This window comes from Copadichromis virginalis, linkage group LG1 (assembly GCF_057382275.1).
Source record: "Copadichromis virginalis isolate Kocher_CV1m ecotype Utaka linkage group LG1, C_Virginalis_male_GT1.1, whole genome shotgun sequence".
Lineage (NCBI taxonomy): Eukaryota > Metazoa > Chordata > Actinopteri > Cichliformes > Cichlidae > Copadichromis > Copadichromis virginalis.
The window spans coordinates 3379226-3403270 of record NC_140618.1 but is presented as its reverse complement, the minus strand read 5'-3'; the positions used below and the strand labels follow the sequence as shown (position 1 = coordinate 3403270).

General features: G+C 41.4%; 1 long non-coding RNA gene across 1 annotated transcript; it reads left to right on the top strand.

Moving 5' to 3' along the window:
- Positions 1 to 19990: 19990 nt before the first annotated feature.
- On the top strand, positions 19991 to 21942 carry LOC146718145 (uncharacterized). Its single transcript, XR_014914816.1, has 2 exons — positions 19991 to 20354; positions 20890 to 21942. It is a non-coding gene; the product is annotated as an uncharacterized LOC146718145 (long non-coding RNA).
- The last annotated feature ends 2103 nt before the right edge of the window (positions 21943 to 24045 follow it).

Sequence of the window (24045 nt, the reverse complement as noted above, 5' to 3'; positions counted from 1 at the left end):
AGCGGAGAATGAAGACGAGCTGCCAGCTGATACAGTGAAGAATCCGCTGAATAAATAAGAAGGAAAACAGTTTCAGGCAGAACTGGAGAGCCACTGGTTTAACTTGGGAGAGAGAACAGAGGGGTTCAGGTCGTGGGCAGCACAGAGCTCTGAACCCAGACCTGCAGCGGCGGCGCCAATGTTTGACACATCGGGATAATTGTGGTGTTGTGAATATTTCTGTCTCCCATGTTCCTCGGAGTCCGGTGTCAGCATGTGGGCAGCGATCTTTGGCACTGGCACCCCAACGAGAGCTGGCATTTCCTGAAAACGCTCCCCCAGCAGAGAGCCGCTCACCCATGGTCCAGTTTCACAATGAGACGCATGTGCACCACAGACACACAGCAGACACAAACTGACACGCAGTGACGGTTCAGCGTTACAGGAACAATCTGATGCTTTAAAGGTTTTCGTGCATGTCTGAAAAAGTTCCCTGCTATTATTTCATTAAACCTAATAATCAGTCTGTTCAGTCCAGTCCACTCCTTCTGCAGTTTATGTATTTATATTTATCCGTCAGCTGAGGACACACTGTGTTTCCTAATGGCCAATGTTAAACTTTGAGTGGACAGATTTCCTCCTCCGTGATCTGCAGCCATCAGCAAGGCAGATCTAGAGGCCAGCAGAAGAGAAGGGACGGGTCATATCAGCACCACGCTGAAGACAAACGACCCCGCGGTGAGGAATGTGATGTGGGGGAGCACGTCTGAGCAGCCTCCCCTCCGGACGCTGACATGAAGCCAATGGCAGTCATTCATCCCCAGCAGCAGCAGCAGAGTGAGGAGAAACAGTTGTAGAAGCTCTGACCCCAAACAGCCCTGTCCCACCGGCAAAAACCTCTATCGCAGATGAAGTCATGGTCCCAAAGGAACATATTGTCCCCATAAGAGCTTTCAAAACTGCTGACTGCAGCAGTCTTCCATCTAAATATAGATAAATAAGGGCTGTTTCCACCTGTTAGGGCTGTTTACCTTTCCATTTCCACGTTTTCCACCAACGTGTGAAATCAGCTCTGCAAAAAAATACTCCAAACAGTTCCTGCTCTGGGCTTCACGTTTTGTAAAGTGGTTTTTCTTTGTAACATGAAGCTACGAGCAAAAAACAAAAACACAAGAACTCAAAGTGAATGCACGCTGACCCCAACCGAGCAGCCACAGCAGGTGAGGAAAGCTGAGATAAGCAGATTTTTAACCAACAGAAAAAAGTGTTGTACTGTTTTACAGAATTATGTTTCCGGGAAATCCTCTCTGGGATGATTTTAGCTAACTTTGAATTATTCATTGTGGAAATACAGTTGATATAGTTTTTCTTTTTTAAACAAATTCACCTCTGTTTGGTTAAAGTGATAAAATCGATGTAACTGGACCAAACTCACTCATCTTCATTTCTTTTTTCCTTATATGTCAGTAATAATACACAAAACGACACCTTATACCAGCTTAGCTGCTAATTTTCCCCCTCAGTCCATGGACAGCTACATGCCACATTAAATAAGATGTGAACCCCCCCAAAACAAACCCACTGGGTATGTGTAATACCTGAATAGTGTAGGATGCAAATGTAACCTAAAAATTCTCCAGACCCACTCCCATTCACAAAACACACAATTCCAAAAGTGTTGGAACACTTTTAGAATATCACATTACTAAGAACTGAACATTCATGTTTGCATTTCACACAATGCAAATCATTTCTAACACAATGCAACGATTTGCAAATGAGATACAGGTTCAGGGTCACCGATCTGCCAAAACAAAACCTATTTATGGATGTGTCATCATCCACAGTAAGCTATCTGAAAAATCAGAGAAATCTGTGTGCATTATGGAACTGCCAGCATGCACATCTGGAAATGCACCGGGTGAAAGGTGTTTACAGGTTTTAGAGCAACATGCTCCATCCAGATGACATCTTTTTTAGAGGAGGCCTTTCTAGTTTCAGCAGCACGATGCTAAATCACACCGCATCTCTTCCAGCAGCATGGCTTCATATTAGAGAGTCCAGAATTGCAACCAGTCACCGGTTTTCATGGCCCCAAATGTAATAAAAACAACATAATCATAAATACGATGCTTATGATTCAAATGTCTTGCTCACGGTCCTTTGCGAACAATGACTAGCATGGACATCACGAAACGGCGAGTTTTGTCCTTCGTGATGCTCTGCCACGCCTTAACTGCAGCTGTCACTGTCACTGTAGCGAGCAAAAAAACCCAAAACGTTCAAGCAGGTGGTGATTGGGGGTTTTATTCATTTCTGTATTTTCCACAGATAAGCAGAGAGCAGAGCTCATCTGTCTTCTGACACAGAATCAATAAATCCCTGTGCTACTGGAGACCCTGCATGCCCATGGATCCAGATTACAGCTGATGAAATATGCTTCGTTTATACAGCGACCCATGCTTTTTCTTCTGATCATTATGCTGGTCCCGGCTGATTTCAGTAGTTTAGAGAATGTTGTTGCAAAGTTATCCTGTCTTTATTGTCCTGCCAATCTGTTCAGTCCCAGTGAAGCCTGCCATCCGAGTCCGCCTAGCTACAGCTAGCTAGTTTCCTGTCTTTTATAAATTTTTACTGTTCCTCCTCCTTCTTGATCTATTTTGATGGAACACCATACCTACCCGAGACCTCCTCACCACCTCTGTTCACCTACATATCAACAGAAGTCAGCTTTGATCTCCACCCTCTCCCCTCTGTGGACACACTCTACCACTTCATTCAAACTTCCTTCAATTCAACTTTATTTACACAGCGCCAAATCACAACAACAGTGGCCTCAAAGCACTTTATACTGTAAGGTAGACCCCACAATAATACATACAGAGAAAAACCCAACAATCGTATGACCCCCTATGAACAAGCACTTTGGCGACAGTGGGAAGGAAAAACTCGCTTTTAACAGGAAGAAACCTCCAGCAGAACCAGGCTCAGGAAGGGGCGGGGCCATCTGCTGCGACCGGTTGGGATAAGAAACGTAAGAGGGGATAAAAGACATGCTGTGGAAATCCATCATTCCAGCCGGCTCTCTTCTTCTATAAGTACTCGTCCTGCATTTAGAGCACCAACTCTGACCTCCGATCTGCAGCCCTTCCTTCTCTCTCACTGCCTCTGAACACATCAGAACAGTAGGACAGTTTCCGCTGGCAACCTTTTTGCCAACACTGCAGGAGGCGGTCATCGTTAACCCGGCCGCCGATGATCAAGAATGGAAATCTCCTTCTTGATGATCCACTTGTTTGATTTGGCAAATATTTTTTGCTGGATTGTGATGCAATCCGCTCCCTTAGTCTGGGTTTGGGATCAGCACTACAAGTTCACTTCCTGGTGGCCTCCTGTGGTTGTGTTCTACTGATGAAGAAATACAGGAACAATATCCTATCCTACACCTCCTACATCTATATCCTACACCTGTCTATCAAATTGCGTTTGAGTTACTCGGCTAATGATGTTTTATTGCCTGGAAACTGAAGCCAGTAGAAAATTAAGAGACTGTAAAATTCCACAACAGTTCAGGATGTATTTTTTCACGATTTCAACAAAATGTTTGAGCTCCTTGTTGCAGAGGATGAGACAGTCTGGCTTTTGTGACAGCGGGTGGGTCAGCTAAGTCTCCTCAGAGCTTTGGCTCTTATAGAAGTACAGGATGCAGTGACCTGGAGAGACCTTGACTGTGTGTTACTGCTGCACATCAGAAAGTGTTAAGATGATATGAAGGAGGAACTCAGAGGTGTTTGTCTGACAGGAAAGATGATGACAGCGTTTTTAACCTTTAACCTTTAACATTTTTCAGACTAAAACATTTATTTATTTGTGTTTTTTTAATGCCAGAGAAAAATTGCCTTTCTGAAACCAGATGAAAAAACTTGAAATGGAAAGCCTGGGGTGATGTCCAGCAGCGAGCTGGGTTTTCCTCCCCGCAGCGTTGCGACAGATGTTGCGGGCGCTCTTTCGAGGGACGTTTTTGACATTTTCTCAAAGGGACAGATGGCTATGTGCTGTTTGATGTTGCACAACATATCAGACTTTTCAGTAACAGTGGCAGAAGTGGATACTGGGTAATGAGCCTTTGACAGCGACGGGCGTGTCCTGGCATATCACAGGAACACAGAGCTGAGTGGATTGACTCATACTGGCTTACATCAGAACACACACACTTCTTGATTTACATGTATCAACACTATACAGAATAACTCCCTCATATCAACCCCGATCCCCAAAAACTCATCTTTAAAAGCAAGAAAGTGAAACATTGAAACCTTTCTGGTTTTAAGAAGGATTCCCAGTGACGGTGGTACAACCCTGCAACTACACAGGACTCTCAGTCTGTCACCACCTGCTCTGATTAAAGTCAAACAGAGGGCAGTGACCAATGTCACTGTCAATTAATACTGCTTAAAATTATGTGTGCAGTGAATTTCACAGCATAAATGCAAAGCGTTGGTAAACGCCAGCTTCCCGTACGCTGTATGAGCCAAATTGTGGTTTATTCATAGAAGCTTCTTGCTTGTGAGCACTGTGTGTTCAGGTGTGTGACCATTTATTACAATGTTGAATCTGCTGTAGGCTGAAACACACACAGATATGAACATTTCCTGAATACAGGACTGAGTGCTTTGTAGGAAACAGTGAACCAGAACCAGAACTGCTTGATGGAAGAGCTGCCCAGTTAGCAATTCCAAAATGGTTCCAGTTCATTTCCAAGCAGAGATACAGCAGTTCTGGTATTTTCTGGTTGGTTACAGGAAAGGGTAATATTTATTTTTGGTGTAAATGGTCAAAATTGATGGTTTGGGGAAACCTAACCAGTGCTTCCCTGCATTAAACAATATTAAAACAGGTGTTTTGGAGCAAACCTACCCGATCAGGTCGAGGAAACCGTCCCATGTGTGACAGATCCTTCGGTTTACAGCCAGAGAAACTTTTCTTTCTGTCAGAAAAAAGTAAAGATGAATGCATGAATTGTGATTAAGTAATAGATGTAGCAAAATGTACATGTGTGGTTAATATTTCCTGGAACGTTCATTCCTGGAGAGGACAAATTGTTACATCTGCATGTTGTTGTGTGTCTGTCTGTGGAAGGTAGTGGGTGGGTGTGGGCGTAGAAAAAGGGGAAACTTACGGGAAGGAAGGAGGAAGGAGAGGAGGAAGTGTGAGTGACGGGAAAGTGAGGCTGCTGGTACCAAAATACGGCGAAGGCCGAAGGAACAGGGCGAACCACAGCAGGACAGTTGCACACACCTCTGCATCTTCCCACATCCTCCGTCTGTCAACCACCGCGTTCTTCTTCCTTTGACCTCCGATTTAAAGGTGCTCGACATTCTACGTCAGTCGGTCTGAAACCAGATTACTCTGATTTATCATTTCGTATCTGTTTCTGTATAAAAATAAAATCACTTTTCAGGAAATCTTTGGAGTTGGCTGGTTTAGTGAACCAAACATTTTCATTGCGATTGTGTACGTAAAAATGTGATTTTGGAGAATGTGTGTGGTTTTTGTTTAACATCACATGTTCATGGACCAAATAAAGCCACACGGTTCACATGTCTGTGCTATAATTAAACCCACAGTGACTGATGCTCCAGACATTAGAACTCACAAATTTATTGCTTCTTTAAGCAATCAGCAGATTTCCACTGTGCCAACATAATAAGAAAAGTTTTTTCTTTCTTGAAAGCGATCGGTGATTAATGGCTCCATTAGTCACATAACTACAGTGTAAATACAATGCGGCTTTGCTAATAATCAAAGTAATAGCCAAGAATATGCCAACACGCCAGATAACAAAGAAAACACGTTTTATTGTTCCATAAGCTGATGTAATTAGATAAATAACATTACACATGAGCTGTATCGTGTGTGTGTGTGTGTGTGTGTGTGTGTGTGTGTGTGTGTGTGTGTGTGTGTGTGTGTGTGTGTGTGTGTGTAACAATGAATCAAATAATAATAATAATGGATTGCATTTACATAGCACTTTACAATTCTCTCACATTCACACACTGGTGGAGGCTACGGTTGTAGCCACAGCTGCCCTGGGGCAGTATTAAAATATTAAAAAGACTGTCACCAGTACAAACAGTTGATTGGGTCAGATGATTATCAACATCTTATTTGAGGTTTTTTTGTGATGTAGAACTTTATGGGTAAACTTTTTTTTGTCCTTTGTATTTAAATGGTTGGTTGACCTAAATTACTGTTAAATCCACATTAAGTTGAAGAGATACTCAAACTCTCAACCACGTTTTTCCTCTTTAACCAACTCTGATGACAGATTTGCCAAATTTCATTTCATCTCCTAACCAAAGCTGGCACCAGTGAAATGTTCCAGTTGTTTTAGCTGATTATTGATAGTTTAGCTGCCAGTTTTTTATTATTAATCATTACTGAAGCTGAGTCAGGTAGGGCAGCTGCTTATTCTAAATGTAATTCTGTTTACATAGGCCTAGTTCACCACAATCTTTACAACATTTGTAAAGATTGTACAATACTAAAGACCTAAAGACCAAACAATCGTAGGAGCAGGCATTTAGCAACAGTGGGGAGGAAGAACTTCCTTCTGTGAAGATGAGATGTTCAGAAAAACCAAGCTCAAGGAAGAGGGTCACGGTTTAGGTTGAAGGGACAAGGGAGCATAAATCTTAAATCCCTAAAATTTGTTTCCCAGTGTGGATTCAAGATAAAAAAGGAGACATCAAGATCATCGCTGTGGTTCACGCATGTGTTTTAATCACAGCTCTGTACCACTGAGGAGTCTGGCTCTGACACACACTAGTTAGCTCAGGAGGGGGAAAAAAGCACAAGTAAAATCCGGACTATCAGCAGACTGGTGCCATAAAAACACTCAGCATTCCTCATGTGTCAACTTTTAATTAAATTGATTTCTACATCCCAGAAACATCCCCCCAGGATCTGGAACCAGCTCGGTGTTTCTGCTGGTTCTGGCTCCAAGTGATAATTGTTGAATGGCAGAAATCCCAGATGGGCCCTGAACTTCAGCAGACCTGTTGAGATGATGATCGTATTTGGACGACAATTTTATAACGTACACATAAAACACACATTTCAGTGCATTTGCTTATGATGTATATTTTGTTTATGCAGCAACTTTGTGAGGTCACAGTGGAGCTTTCTGTAAGAAAAGCTTTTCCATTGTCATAAATCTGACAAATACCTAAAGATAAATTTACTCAGGAGATCTGCTTGATAAGATCAGACTTTAATGACTCCCTGGAGGAAAACTAAACCGAGCACAGCAGGGGATTAAAACATGATAGAACGGAGAACAAACACACACAGTCAGAAAGCCAAACCGCATTACATGCGGGTGTCTGGAGCAGAGGAGGTAGTGCGGGCCATCCACCAAGTGGATGGCCGCTGGTTTGATCCCCTGAGTTTCCCCTGATGCATCCATCAGAGTGTGAGTGCGTGCATTACTGTCTGTGTGTGTCTGTGTGTGTGTGACTGGGTGAATACGTCTTGTAAAAAGTGCTCTGAGTGTTAGAATTGAAAAGTGCTATTTAACATGCACATTGCAGTGTGCATAAATGTTATCGGTATAGTAGATGTGGAATATATATCATATGCAAGACCTACAGATTCAAATTCATGCACATAAAATAAAACATAATAATAATAAGAATGGAATATGAAGATACACAGAAAATAACTGATACGCTGCAGAAGTATCCTGGATCCTCTAAACGTTTCCTTAGGAAATATTTGGACCTGAAGACATCGACAGAATTAGTATTTTTGAAGCCGAATGTCTTTGACCTGTTTGAATATATTGACTGATGCTACATCTATCACATCTTCATATAATATTGAACTTCATTCTGCACACTTCCATCAATGAAGATGGAAAAAAAGAAGATGGGAATTATTGTTTTTAATAGAGATATTCCTCTGGGACGACTAGCTGGAACACTGTTGCTAAACACCTCACTGATGCTGCCAGGAATCTTGGAGTTTTTATGGATAGTTCCCTCAAACTGGATAAACAGGTTTCTACTGTGGTAAAACGTCGCTTCCATCAACTACGCTGAATTTCGAAGGCTAAACCTTATATACCACGTAAAGATCTAGAGAAAGACTCGATTATTTTAACTCTCTTTCTCTCTTCACTTGGGCTTCCAATGTTCCCTCCTTCAGCGATTGCAGTTGGTCCGCAGCACGACTCTTAATCGGCACTAGAAGGTATGAGTCCATCACCCCTGTTCTAGCTGAGTTACTTTGGCTTCCTATTGAATATTGAATTGACTTTAAAATCTTATTGTTTACTTATAAAATTCTAAATATATGGCACCTAATTACTTAGCGGATCTCCTCTGTCTGTGTAGCCCTAAGAGAGCACTAAGATCATCAGGTCAGCTGCTCTCAGTGCAACCTAGGTCTCGGCTGAAGACCAGAGGAGGCCGTGCCTTTGCCTTTGCCGCACCCAAATTATGGAATAATCTTCCTCTTGACATTCGCTCATCTGACTCTATTCTATCTTTTAAATCATGTCTAAAAACGTACTTGTTTAACCTGGCATTTCATCTGCATCTACATTATGTAATTATTTTATATCTGTAATTTATATTTTATATTGTGATTTTATCTGTATCATGGTATTACTGCAAAGCACTTTGGTGTACTTTGGTCTTTAAACGAGCTATATAAGTACATTTGATATGATATATGAATGTGCATAGGATAGTCAATAACCCAGCCACCTAACTGAAAATAGAGACACGGCACCATCACTGCAAACACAGAGAAACAAACTCTGTATGATATATTAAGCTGAAGCCCTGTGCTGCTGCAAACCGCAGGCACACAGCAGAAGAACTCTGAGAAGTTTAACAGCAACTGGATTAAAAATCCTGCAAAATAAAGAGAATGGGATTATTTCACTTCTCTCATGTTTAAATAAAAGAAAAATCTTTACCCTCTTTGGCGAAATTTGGTTTGTACTTCTTATACACAAATATAAAATTAAGAGTTTACTGTTGATAAATGTAAAGATGTTCAGGGCTGAGGGGCGGAGTCAGACGGGAGCATTTCACAAGCGTGTAAATGTGAGACTGAAGCAACTGAGAAAACACGGCTGTGACTCAATGGATGTACAGAAAACACAGAGTCTGACCTACAGAGGATGTTGGGTCATCGACAACAAGAGAAGAAAGAAGTAGGTGTGAGGGCGGAGACCAGGCAGGGAAAGCCCAGTGCGTCCTGTGATGTAATCTGAGGGTTTACATATACGGATTTACATAACGATCACATCCTGTTCCCATCATGTTCATGTGTTCAGATCTCAGATATTAGCTTATTTTACAAATATTATCTGCACTTCAGACTCAAATCACACAAATGATTCCAGTTTTCTGCTGAAACAGGAAGAAAATTCACAACACAGAGTTTCGTATTCATACAAATATTTGCACTCTCTCTTTTTTTACAGTGAACCTGCTAAAGTATTACTTATCAAAATCCTCAAAACTCCTGATTTCCTGCAAACTGCTGCAGTTTTTGTTTTAATTTTTGGGGTGGCTGTAGCTCAGGTGGCAGAGCAGGTCAGCCACTAATCAGAAGGTCGGTGGTTCGATCCCAGGCTGCATGCCAAATGTCCTTGGGCAAGATACTAACCCCATGTTTGCCTACTGGTGGTAGTCAGAGGGCCCGGTGGCGCCAGTGTCCGGCAGCCTCGCCTCTGTCAGTGCGCCCCAGGGTGGCTGTGGCTACAATGTAGCTGCCATCACCAGTGTGTGGATGACTGAATGTAGTATAAAGCGCTTTGGGGTCCTTAGGGACTGAGTAAAGCGCTATACAAATGCAGGCCATTTACCATTTAATGCCCATATCATGAACACCATAGCAGACAAATTACTCACAACATACACATCCTCTTCTGAACATTTCATATTTGCAGTGATCAAAGATTCAAAGTGACCAAATTTATTAAACGCAGCACTGCTCTGCAGCAGCCTCCTCTGTTTAACTCAACCCAACTGTCTTAACTTGGGTTAAAAAATTAAAGCTATGATAAGAAAAAAGAGCAAAAGAAAGAAACACCAAATAAGAGGGAAAGATGGAAGCAAGAAGAAACTGACAGAGAGAGAAGGGCCGGGGCAGAATGACAGAGGGGGCAGAATGAAGAAGGTAAAAAAGAAATGATCAGCAATGGAAAAACAGCCACTGTGATGTGTTAGAGGACTGTAGGACAAAGCAGCGCTGGAGCTGAGCGCGTGAAAAAGTAAAATTCAAAACTCCAAGCACATTTCTAATGTAAACAAAGCACAAGATATATTACCTCCTCTGCAGCAGGGACAACAGGGAACAGTAACTACATTGACAAGCACCACTAGTTAAGCTGCATTTCCATGCCCTTATATATAAAATATGAATATGTATATGCTAAAATGTATCAAAAGTCGTTTATCAACTTGTATCTGCAGACGGGACTCACAAAACCAAACCCGACCAGTAAAACTGACGCTTCACAAAGATTTCTCTGGAAAACAAACAATCAGTCTAATCTCTGAGATTTTACTCTCTATGGAGACAAAAGACGGAACATTTTATCTTGCAGCCTCCATCAAAAATGGTCACGGCAGTAAAGCAAGTCTTCAATATGAAATAATCAGTGGATGATTTTATTTGATTGTGTTTGTGGAGTTTTAGGAAACACATTTTTAGCACATAGAGGCAGAAAAGATGGACACAAACACACAGATCTGGGTCACAGCTCAGGGGGACTATGAAGTATTTCTCACCAACAGTGACCGGGACATAAAACCACATTGTGAGGAGGAGCAGGGAGGAGGGTGGGAGGAGCGCTGGTGAGTCATGATACAACGGCTGCTCCTCGCTCCTCTCCCCCACCAAGGAGGCCTGCAGGAGAAAGGGGAAGCGAAAAGGGCTGACAGAGAAAAGCAGGCTTCTCCTCATTTTCCTGTTTGTGTCGTTTTTGGACAAAGTAAGAAAAGTCCGCACGCACACACAAAGACAGACACACACCATCATGTGTCCAACTGGCTGCATGCACAGAGTGAGGACGTTAGAGGTCAAAGGCCGCAGCAGCCAAACCACCTGAGGCTCCTGCTGCACTCAGGTCATGTGGGACGATGAACAGAAAGATCCCCATGTGACTGACTTGTGAGCGCCGATGCTCTGTGACTGCAGAGCAGGTGGAGCTTCACAAAATCCTGCACAGTTATTGAGAAAAAAATAATTCGATACATTCTGATCGTTTCAGGATTCAAGGTCACCTTTCACAAGAACGAGCAAAGTCAGCAAATATTCTCCCCCAGCAGCTTACGCCAAAGTCACAAACAGAAAGCTGTTGTCAGTGGAGACAGCGAACAAATACCTGATACAGCGGTCTGCGGGTCAGTCTTGCTCGTGCTGTTGTTGATCCATCAAAAAAGAGCAAAGTTCTAACACACGGGTGTTAAAATCAATAAAAAGTTTTCATCCTCTACTTTGTAAAACTTCTCTCATTCCTGGTGAACCTGCCGTCACGCCCTTGCCTATTCCAGCCCACCTGCCACCAGTCAGCATTCGACCGATGCAAACATCATCCGCGTCCAGCAACATGCAGCTGGCAGCAGCTCTGTTGTTGGTGAAAACTACACGACGGTTATGGTGACCGTAAAGAAATATGTATGTACATCGAAACCTTCACGGAACCATAAATGACTGGTTAACCTGCCTGATAAAGCAAGCTGAACTTTGCTCAGGCCACGCTCACACCTGTGGGTCAGCTTTTGGTCACATCTCCGAGACTGAGAGACAAAATGTGGTGAAATAACGGAGAATAGCAGCCTGTAGTTTACTCTGAAGCAGCCTGTCAGTGATGCGGATTCACCACACACTCTGAAATGATGAAGATTCAGACTAGACAAGAGCAGCTCTTTGTTAAAATCTGCAAAGACGGAGTTTAAAATAGACGTAGCAGTTAAAGAACTTTACCTAAATGATGGGTTTAATTCTAAAAAGACGTCCTTAAAAGCAGAACCATCACTGAACCGGGTTTCTTTAACATTACAGCCGTGTGCTGCTTTGTGATGATTCACTCTGAGTATAAATGATCTGCGGATGTCTTTCAGTGTTCCCACGAGGGTACCGGGTTTTTTCAGATTTTCAGACTGCATCAAAGGTGGTACGTATTATGTGTTATAGACAGTGTTGGTCAAGTTACTTGAAAAGATTACTTCCCCAAAAAAGTAACATGATTACTTATTTTCAAAAGTAATTAATTACTTAGTTACTTAGTTACTTTTTAAAAACACGATTTACAGCCTGAAGAGGTGATAAAGTGATAGATCTTTCAGCCCAATTCTACTTTTTCTACATAATCCATCATATAAAATGTAATCAAATGGAAAAGTCTCTTTTTAAAACTTGTTTTATTAGTTTTAATCTTTTAACTTTATGCATCAAGCAAACATTTAATTATCTGCAACATTCTCTGACTGGAAGAAATTAGTTTAACATTTAAACCTATTTTCTGCACATTCCAGCTCATAAAATAAAATATTTTTTTGTGTTTACACTCAGTCTTTCAAATAGATGCAAGTAAAACACAGCAGAAAATAAAGTCAAAGACTCAGCGGTCCTGTTGCTCTATTTTCACCTGTAAAGCAGGAGTGGGGTAGGCGGAGGTTTACCCTGGTGCAGGTGTGCCGCGGTCAGTGGTAGGATACAGCAGTTTCTCTGTGAGTTTCCCATTACGTTGTAGCTACTCGGTGCTTGTTTGGAAGTTTAGGGGTTTTTTCGCTGTAAAAAGAAGTTTTCTTCCCACGCACGATGGACACTAATGTTTTTGTCACTTTTTAAGGAATCAAACTCAAAGTAAGGCCAGTACTTCCACGCTTTAAACGCTGCACGTTCGTACTCTCTCCCACAATCGATATGTTATCCACTGTTGATCTGCACACAGCTGTTGTCACGAACGTCGCACTCGCTTACGTCACTGTCATGAGACATTCTCGCAAAAAATCACGGTTTTAGTAACGCAGTAACGCAGCGTTCCTACGGGAAAGTAACGGTAATCTAATTACCGTTTTTGCAATGGTAATCCCTTACTTTACTCGTTACTCGAAAAAAGTAATCAGATTACAGTAACGCGTTACGCGTTACTGCCCATCTCTGCTTATAGATAAAATCCTGAAATCATATTCAGTTTCATAATGTTCAGTTCTTGACCTGTTGAACTATTAAACTGGGATAAACTTACTGTGCCAGAACATTATGATAACATTAAACTGGGAATGTTTTGGTCTTGATTTGCCTAATAAATTTCATCAGAGGGTTTTGATCTCGACTTTTAACTTGACTTGTGACTTGGCTCTGAAAGAATGCCCATGACTGTGGTCTGAATGAGGATTTGACTCTTGTTTCTTTTTATATCTACCCTCGATCTTGAGGCGACTTTTGTTGTGATTTGGCGCTATATAAATAAAATTGAATTGAATTGAATATGAGGCTAGAAGATGTTAGGGTTAGGTTAGTCACTTCGACCTCAGAGGGTTAAAGTCCCTCAGGTCATTTTGTTTGTAGTATCTCACTGTGAATCGCTTTCTCTGGATTGTTGGTCAGACGAATAAACAGTTAAAGGCACCAGCAGGTCACGTTTAAACAATGAATCACTAAAACAAATGATTGACAGTAACAGACAGGATGTAATTACAGTGATTGTGCGTGTGTGCGTGCGTGCGTGTGTGTGTGTGTGCGTGCGTGCGTGCGTGCGTGTGTGTGTGCGCACGCGTGTGTGTGCATGTGTGTGTGTGTGTGTGTGCATGTGTGTGTGTGTGTGTGTGCGCGCGCGTGTGTTTTTCAGAGGGACAAGCACGTGTGGCCACTCACATGTCTGCATAAATCAGACTCGAGGAGGAATGTAAACGGCACGAAAACACATAAACACACATAAACATCACTGTGCTGTGAGCGGCAAACAAAAGCTTCCTTATAAAAACGCTGGTGACAAGCACCCGTTACCTTGGTAATGTGGGACAGTTTAAGAGCTGCAACTATGCAGAAGGAGAGGAAACTGCAGCTCATCGCCATCGAAGAACATCTGCCTTCAGATACAAGAGCAAACACTGATGACATTCCTGGACTAAACATTACTGATAGATTTGTGAGGTTTGCTTTTATTTTTATGTGGATATTTGCGAGCATGAGACGCTGCCAAGTGTGGAAAACTGCAGTTCTTCCACTGGCCACTTGAGGCTGATTTGAAAAGAGAGTAACAGATTCCCACCCCCAAGTGAAAATGTCCAACTTTACTGCAGAAATAAAGATCTTTGCAGCCTGATTTAAAAAAAGGTCTTGTTCACTGTTGTTACCTGGACTAACAGGTGGATGCAACCTCACACCACAATGTAGATGTGACAATCAGTCTGTGAGGTTGGTGTAGTTTTTCTGGCTGCCATTATTTAGTTTTTAGTGCTATTTCTACAGGTTGCACCTCTAATTAAAATCTTTAGACTGTGTCAGGGTGAAAAATCATCTGAATAAATCCTGTGAGCAGCTCTTTGATTCACAGATATATCGAAGCAGTAGGCCTACTGCAGGCTTAGTGTCTCTGTGACCTCTGACCTTTACGTTTCTTCCAATGATACTTTGCAGACACAGCTGCAGTCTTTGTGTCACATGATTTGAGCGGGAAACATTTTTTCTCAGCGACAGTCTGGTTTTCCAGGTTTAGTTCCTGACTGAAATTCCACAGCCTCTGATTGAAGTCAGTAAACACGAAATGATGTTTTTATCCATGAAAAGATCAGACATATGTGAGAGCACGTCTGAAGCATCGCTGAATGAGACACATCGATTATCTCCACCTCCTGAATCCCACATGGTCATCGGCCGGCATGTTTTCTGGTTTAGGGACTCTTAGTCAGAGAGGAGCCTGCAGTATATTTCCACCCAGCTGTGCAGATTCCTCGCCTCCCTCCTGTTTCCACTGACGCTTATAAAACCAAGCAGGTTTAATACGGTGGAATTTGATTGGTTGGGGTGACAGGAGGGAGGTTCGAGTCTGGCGGCTGTTTTAGGGGAGAGACTGCAATTGTGGCGGCCATAATTGTGGTTTCTGGAGGAAAGAAGACGTGATGAACAATGATGAGAATTAATAACAGAGAGCTGCTTGTCATTCTCTTGGTGATGGTTCTCTTCATCTCACCGCTTTAACTCATCTAGAATATTTTCTTCATTAAAGTAGTTTATTTGTCTCCGAGGACTTCACAGTGACATCAACAAATGAAAACCACAAATAATGGCTGTGACACAAATTAGATTAACAGATGAAGGCTTTAATAAGACTCAGAGTGGTTTTAAATCATCCATCAAAAGCAGACAAATGAAAATATGTCAAACACAATTACTCAGAGATATTACTAAAAGTTTTTTTATCTAGCCAACTAACAGTGTTAGCTGTAAAAATAAATAAATAATAATAGCGTGTTTTATTAAACATAAATTTAAAAAAGGCCGTCCAGCTGGAACCAGTACCGCTGGATACAGAAACAGTGAGATATTCATTCATTTTGTGTCAGAAAGAAAACAAATGAAAATGATATTTGGGTGTTTTACACCCTAAAGAACCTCCTCATTCAACATATTTTCTATTGCGTCACTTAAAACTAAAAATTTCTGAGAACAATCTGTCATGAATTTAAATTTCATGATATCAAAAAAAAGAGTTTCAAAAAATCTATAAATATAAGAACTTTCTTTTGGAAAAAGCTAAGATGCTGTCACAGTTCTGTGGTTTCACTCAATGAAGATAAAAAGAAATACCTGATTTAAATGCACCTCTGGACCGCTTACATCCCTTTGGCTAGCTTTAGATCGCTCCCTGGAAGCTCTCTTGTAACCACGGGCGTGGGAGCTTTGTAACTTCAACATGGACGCCAAACTCAAGAGCAAAACCCAAAATCAACAGGTGCTCGGGTCATCATTGGATTTCCAGAGAGTGATCTGAAAATATCAGCCTTGCTGGAAGCAGTCGAGAAGTCCTCGTGGACAAATCCAGAGATCAGCTGGATTTAAGTTGGTTATGGATTTTAGTTTTTATGTGCACAGTTGCAGCAGTTTAGTTCATCATGAGAAATAATAGGAAAAGCAAAAAAATCCCATTCAGGAAAGTGATAACAGACTTTTATGTATTTGTTTAGATATTTTTTGCTGGAGAAAACAGCAGCTTTGGGAACGCGTCAGTGTCCACCTACCTGAAAGGGTGGAAGAAGCAGTAAGTGGTAGAAGATGATTGGTTGGTTGGATGGATTTGTCCTAAACAGTTATCAGAATATGTCTATGAAGGTTCTCAGTCATCCAGGTCATCGTAGTCTAAGGAGCTTGCAAAGAAAAGCGTCTCGACTTCTTTAAGTTACTTGAAGACGTTTCACCTCTCATCCGAGAAGCTTCTTCCACTAGGTTTAAATCTGGGACTCTCCACCATTTGACCTTAGAACTGAAGAAGCTTCTCGGATGAGAGGTGAAACGTCTTCAAGCAACTTAAAGAAGTCCAGACGCTTTTCTTTGCAAGCTCCTTTGACAGTTATCAAAATAATTACTTCATGGCTTCCTCAGCTTATTGTTTTAATGCCAAAGCATGAGGGACAGACAAAACATTTGACCTGAGAACTAAAGAAGCTTCTCGGATGAGAGGTGAAACGCCTTAAAGCAACTTAAAGAAGTCCAGACGCTTTTCTTTCCAAGCTCCTTAGACTACGATGACCTGGAGGACTGAGAACATTCACAGACAAATACTGCGAAAAAGTTACAATTCTGTGGGCTTATAAAACTTTGCTATAGATCTGAGCCAAATGGCTTCTAAAGATCCAACGAGCAATAAACCAAAGTTACCCAAAGTTTGTCGTGTTTCCCAACAAAGTATCACGAGACAGGCCGTTACAGAAGGAGAGGGCTGTGGAAGAACCAAGCTGTCAGAAACAAACTTAATGGATAGCATGAGGGTCCGTGTCTTAGTGTTTTCACTAGTAGAATGAGATCGAGGGTACAAGCTTCTTTCTCAGACGGGTGGATGAGCTGAGCTCTCCCTTACTGACAGGGTGAGAGGTCATCATGTAGAAAGTGCTCAGGGTAGACCTGCTACTCCTCTGCATCAAAAAGAGCGAGCTGAGGCTGTCGCCTCCTGGGCGAGGTGTTCCAGCCGGGCATGTCCGCTGGGAGGAGGCCCCAGAGTCGACCCACCACATGCTGGAGAGAGACCTGGAATCAGACTGATGTTTCCCTGGATAAGCTGGAGGAGGTGCAGAGAGGGAGGTCTGGGCTTTTATAGGCTGGATGATTTATTATATGATTTTAAGTTTTATTGAAGTGGTTGTCATGAATCTTCCAATAATGCGTATTATTCATAATGCACTGCCTCAACCGCAACCTGTTCAGCTGGAGGTTTCTTCTTCTGGAGGTTTTTCCTTCCCACTGTCCCAACTTCACCTTTTCCCAATACCTTTCGACACCAACACGTGTAATGAATCTGCTGAGAGACAGAAAAGCGAGCTACGTGAATGCAGAGGAAATTTTGGTTTAGTGATCAATGGTCATGAGAATTTGCATAATTAAGATTAAGGAACTGACCTCCCAGCCCATTGTTCCCTCAGTGGGCTGGTTTCAGTCATTATGCAAATGTCCTGTTTATAAGATTGAAACCTGCAGTCAGCTGAGACTGAAGAAGTCACCTGGATGATGACAAAACGTTTCTCCCACAAAACGCTACGTCCAGATGAACAGAATCAACTTTTGGAGATTTACTTACCTGGATGATTGAGATGCATCGAGACGTTTGGTTTAGTGAATTAATAAGTGTCCAAGGCTTCTGCTTACTGGTCACAGAGATTTAGTGCCCAGCTGCAGTAAAGTCAGTGTGGTGTATTATCAAGCTAATGCTACTGAGTGTGAGTTTGATACACTTGCCTTGGAGGGGAAACGTGTAATGTTTTGCCAGAGGCTCTGATGTGTATGGTCCTTTTTCCTTCCTCAAAATTAGCTATCGCTGTTTTTACAGCAACAACTTTAGAACGCTCTCATGTTGAAGCTGTTATTGGTAAAAACCAAACATTTGCACTGCTTGAACTTTTAAGGCCTGTTTATACTCCTTCAATTCCCCGTTTGTTTCCCCCAAATCTTTCCCTTATTTGATTTTTTTTTTTTTTGCTCAATGTCTTGAAGTTCTTTTTGAAAAATATGAAAAATTACAAACTGTCCCAGAATCTGTAACGGGCTTCATGTGTAACACAAGACATGTTCATGTCTAACCCGCTTATAGGATTTTAAAGGCCACCGTAGTTCCAGTTGTTCCTGTTCAAAACTAAGATACAAAAGCCTTTTTGTACATTTTTATTATATTTTTATATAATACATATAATATTTTATATTACAAAAGAAATATGTTACAACATTTTTTGACATTTTTTGATACATTTTTAATAATTTAAACCTATCACTTTGCGTGCATTTAACATTAATTGATCAAGTTAATAAAATCTGTGAATTTATAAGAGTAATAAATAATATATATACAATATATTTTCCATTATTAGTTTTCTGTAAATTTTGCCAATTAGGTCAAAACTCTGTGAAATTAAAGTTATTGTAACTGTTTTCAATAAATGTATTTTTCAGAGTTGACTAATGCTTGTAGATATATGTCGCAAACATTATACTGTTTATAGTTTTATGGTGAAGCTATTCATGTATTTTTAAGTATAATTCTTATACTTTCATGCTTCGTCTACTTTATTTTTCACTCAGTGCATCAGATAGATGTGTTTATAGTGTTAAACTATCATTTAAATTAAAATGTGAGAAATTATGTTAAATGTGTAGCTTAAACTAATTAAATTAATCTCTTTAAATTTGTCTTTTTATGTGAAAAATCTGTCACAGCTTCTTTCCTGTGTACCTGTACGGTGCGGGGCCAGAATGAACTGCATGCCCAGGAAGTGAATCTGTCCATGGCTGTTTCAGCAACACTGTCTGACCAGCAGTCGGCCACAAAAAAAGAAAGAGAAGAAAGAAAAAGTCTAACATGGATCAAACAAAGGTCTGAGGATGGTTCCTCTGCCACTTCCTGTCACACAGACCTCTCTGTCCAGTCATGGGACTCGTGTGTGTGTGTGTGTGAGTGTGTTTGATATCATCCAGCGATAGAGGTCAGACTGTCTGTCACGCTGTCACCAGACTGTTTTCAATCTCACCGCTTTGCTGTTTGATCGACTGTCCGTTTAAAACCGAACGAGCTGTCTGTGTGCAAAGTTCAAATCTTGAGCTATATTTGGAGGAATCTGTGTCTGCGTAAATTTGATCACTTAGCGCCATTAAATTCAAATTAAATTCACTTTGAGCAGCTGCTGTTTGCTCTGTGCAGAAAGAGCAAACAGACAACTTCTGAGCTTTATTTTTCTATGATTTCTGAGCACATGTTTACAGAAAAAATAAAACCACCCCTTTGGATCATGCTGCTCCTTTGCTTTTTTTTTTTTCTTACAGCAGACATGTGATGTTACTGGCTGCGTGTTAACTCTTTATTGGAGAAAAGACAAATCTTCCCTGACCTTTAATCAGTTTATTGCACCTGTTGAGGTCAAAGATGAAACACATCAGTGCTTTAACACCCCCCCCTGGACAAGGCTTAGAGACGGTGCAGGACTCAGCCTTCCCTCTTAGGAAGTCCATAAATGATCTTTGGATGGTTCCTTCAGTGCAAATGTTTGACTATTTTGGACCTTCTGAAAACAGAAATTTGGAGAAATTGTACATTATGTGTAGTGTTGCTGGCAACAACATCAGAAACCTTGACAGGTGAAGCCAGTAACTTTGATTATGTCCTTACAATTATATTATCGCGCACTGCACTGGAGACGTTTGCATTACTGTCACTCATTGTTTATGTGTGTTAGCAAAAACTCGCTGGAACTCACATGTGACACTGTTGCTAACACAGCTTGGTTAATTTCATACTTGTTATTAACCTCTGTCTCTCTTCCACAGCATGTCTTTATCCAGTCTTCCTTCTCTCACCCCAACCGGTCGCAGCAGATGGCCCCGCCCCTCCCTGAGCCTGCTTCTGCTGGAGGTTTCTTCCTGTTGAAAGGGAGTTTTTTCTCAGCTCTTCCCAGGAGGGTGGCACGGTTCCCCCCCTTTGGTGGTCCTCCTCGGGTCCTTGTACTCTGGGGCCTCTGTATGTCTGGAGTTTTGATCTCCTTCATACCTGCTTCATACCCTGGTGGACGGGGCTGTGGCTCCCCACACTCCCTAGCAGATCGTTACATGGAGAAACCTTTGGAATACAAGCATGCTGATCCACACAGGTATGCACACAGGTGTACACACGGGTATTCACAGACGCGGACTACACCTTTCTTGGCTGCTGCCTCAAAGCACATTGTGCGCTGTCTATCTTGCGTGCTGCACAATATCGTTTAATATTTAGTATTTACTGTTATCTACTGCTAGCTAGCTTATTGTGATGGTGCTGTTTTTATCATGTTGCTCTTTTTTGTTTGTTTTCTCTTCTGGTTTTTTTTTCTCCATACAGGTGATCCAGGTGCTTTGTTGTTTTTCTTTCTTTATTCCCCCCTTTCTCACCGTCTCTTTCTTTCATTCTTTCTCCCTGTCCTATCCCCCAGTCATGTCTGTCCCGTTTGTAGCAACTGAAAATAAAATAAAATAAATACATAATTATAATAAAGGTCAATCAAATGGACCAATATGCCAAGGCCATGATGATCCACTTGGTAAAGTAAATCTGCTTGGCATCTTTCTTGGCCTTAAGACAACAATTCTGATGGCTAAAGACAAAAAAAAAAATAAAAATGTTGTTTTATGTGTGACTCCTCCCACCAGAGGATGGCTGTGGGGTTTTTCCCCTCTCTCTTAGGAGGTGGACACCTGGGCGTGCCTGCTGAGTAGCTGGGTGGAGTCTCTTCATGTCCTGGGATTGGATAATTGGTTGATCACCTCCAGTACTTAACTACCGGATCACAGCCACTTGGCCCCCGATCTACTAGCTGCCACCATCCAACAAAGAGCATGTGTTTTTGAGTCGTAGAGTGTCTTTGCCCATTGATTTGCAAGTATAACCGTGTGTGTGTGTCTGGTGTTAGTATCTTCATTTTGTAAATAGCTGTAATAGATTTGTAAAGCAGCAATTGTGTATTTTGTTCACCTTGTATATATTCTTCGCTGCAGCAGCCTAGTAGGCGTGAGAAGCCGTTTTTGTTGATTGAGTTTTCTCCTGTTTTTCATTTAGAAAGTTAGGTAAGTGAATTGTCTTTTGTTTGGTTTTCATTTGTATAGGAAAGCGTAGGGACCATTAGGGAGTTTTGTTTGTTATTTTTGGCACTGCTCACTGCTGAAGCAAATAAATGGCTGCTTAGCACTTTAAAAGATACGACTGTTTGTGTTCTTGCTTTGGTGGAGCGGGAGTGGGCCAATTTCTTGTTGCGTTCAATACACGCCTTGAACGTAGCACCACTGTCGCCAAAGTGCTTCTCACAGGGGGTCATATGATTGTTGGATTTTTCTCTGTATGTATTATTGTAGGGTCGACCTTACAGTATAAAGTGCCTTGATCTCTGTGCTGGGTGGTTACAACAGGACTTCCAGGGAGAAATCTGCAGACAGCTTTGGCAGGTGACATAGAGCACAGACAAGGCAAGCTCCTTAAAATAAAATAGTCACATCAGACATACTAAATTGTGTTTGTCTATAGATTTTACCCAGTGTTGGGGGAACTTTGTGTCAATACTAAAAAGGGGTCATACATTTATTTAATTTTCTTTTCTTTTTTTTGTCCTATTTGCATTTTTTTTATTCTTAGATTATTTTCTGTAAAACAGTTTGCGATTTCTGTCTGGAAAAAAAAAACCCTGCACAAATAAATACGCAGTAAATGTTTGTCATCATTTCCTACTCAACATCTTTCTTAGTGACACTTATCATTTCATTAGCATCAGGCCATATTAGAACATTATAGATTATAAAGCTGTATGTAAGCATGTCATTTTACTGTGAAATGCACCGTATACAGATACTGTATACGGTGCCGAAAGAACACGCGAACGATCTTTACACCTGTTGTTGAAGCTACATCATTTGAGCTCAATTACAGCAAGGAAACTTCAAACCTACTGGTTTACGCTGACACATGGTATCCTTCATGGATGACAGGATTTTCTTAAGTTTGTCAGTAAAATCATCAGATTTTTTTTGTTTATTGTGCCATCTTTGGACACAGGTTTTGTGTTTTCGCTTCGCTTCATTTTTGCCGATGACTTGTAGGGGCACAAATAATCTGACAAAGGCAAAGGGACACACAGATCTATATATAGATGACAAAAACACGGGGGTGCTTGTTACTAACACATATGAAAGTAATGAGGGTGGGACAGACAATCACGAAAGAGGGAAAGGAACAAAAACATGATGTCAAACCTCAAGGAGACGTCTGAGAAGAAAACAACCTTCACACTGAAACAGGAAGCAAACAAAAGACAATTAACGCGTGAGACTAACGCAGTGACAGAGACAAGGGAATCGGGAGGGAATGACTAAAAACTATTGAAGCATCAGTTCCAGGATTCCTGGATAGCCTGATATAAAACCGTTTGTTTGATTCAGCTCATTTATTTCTTGCAAAATCCCGGTGAAGACTAAGCATCCATGCATCCAGCTCCCAAATACCCACCGTTAGCTTTCACATTTTTGACGTTTGATAAATATACAGAAAAATGTACATAATGCTTTTTGCTTTATAATTTTCTGTAGTCTTTCTTTGAAGTAACATTTAGAGCGTTACTTAATCCACCGTCTGTTTGGGAACACATGAACAAAAACAGCACAATCGATGTATTTGTGTAATAAAATTGATCAGGATCAGGACCCACCCTGTCTCTAAGCCTCACATCCTGTTGCGCATAATGAAAAGTAAAGTATGTGCTCAGATACACAAACGCACCTCAGCCTGTTGTCTGTTCATGCTCTCAGTGAACCCTGAATTGTGACTCGGTTACTCATCACCTCCCAGTGTTTTTGGTGGTTAAATCAATTTCAGCTGCTCCTTCCAACCTTCGCTGGAAACACACTTCCTGTGAAAGTCCTCTAGCCTGCCAGCTTCTCGGCAGGGCTCTGCTTGCCCTAAAACCAGTTTACAAACCACACAGCACAAACCAAGCTGTCAGTGTCCAGCTGTGCTCGGTACACCAGCTTCGATTATTAACACACAGTCCCCAGAGCCTGCAGTGTTTGTTACAGCTGTTCTAGCGGCCCGCTCTAGTGAAGCTAACGTCCGTCCTGTGAGGCCGCCACCGAGTGATCGAGCTTAAAATGTCACTATATGGACAGCAACGTTAAGATGACATCATTACATGGAAATCTGTTCAGCTGCCCAGTAACAGTGAGTTACTGGAGTGATGTTGTCATCTACTGTACACTTGATGTTTGGCTCTTTATACAAACCGTGCGTAATCAACAACCAGCAAACATTTTGGGATTCACTCTCATTTGAGTAATTATGTTTGAATTATACGTTTCAAAACAGAAACTTAAGCCAACATTTGGAAAATGAACTGGCCGTCTGTTCAGTGTCCTTAATGAACACGCACTGGAAGACCTTTCACGGCTGTCTAGCAAGTCCTGAAAGTTTGTTTTTTTTATGTTAATCAGGAAAGAAAAACATTGCAAGAGATAAAACTCAACAGCCTGGTCTGCTGGCAAAATATAAAATATACACAAAAAAGCCATGGGCCTGCTTGATGAGTCATTATCACACAACTGGACAAAACTTTGAAAGTCATGGATTTCACTGGGAAGTGTATTCAATCTCTGCACCATTGATGCTTGTCACCCTGGCAACCAGAAAATAGAGCTTTGTATTAAAAATACAAAAGTTTATTTTAAACCAGCCAAGAACTTTTTCGTACCTTAAAATCTTTAGTAGTTTTTAAATATATATAAATAATTTCCCCACTCACCCCTGTGGGCGGTTAATCCTGCGCAGTA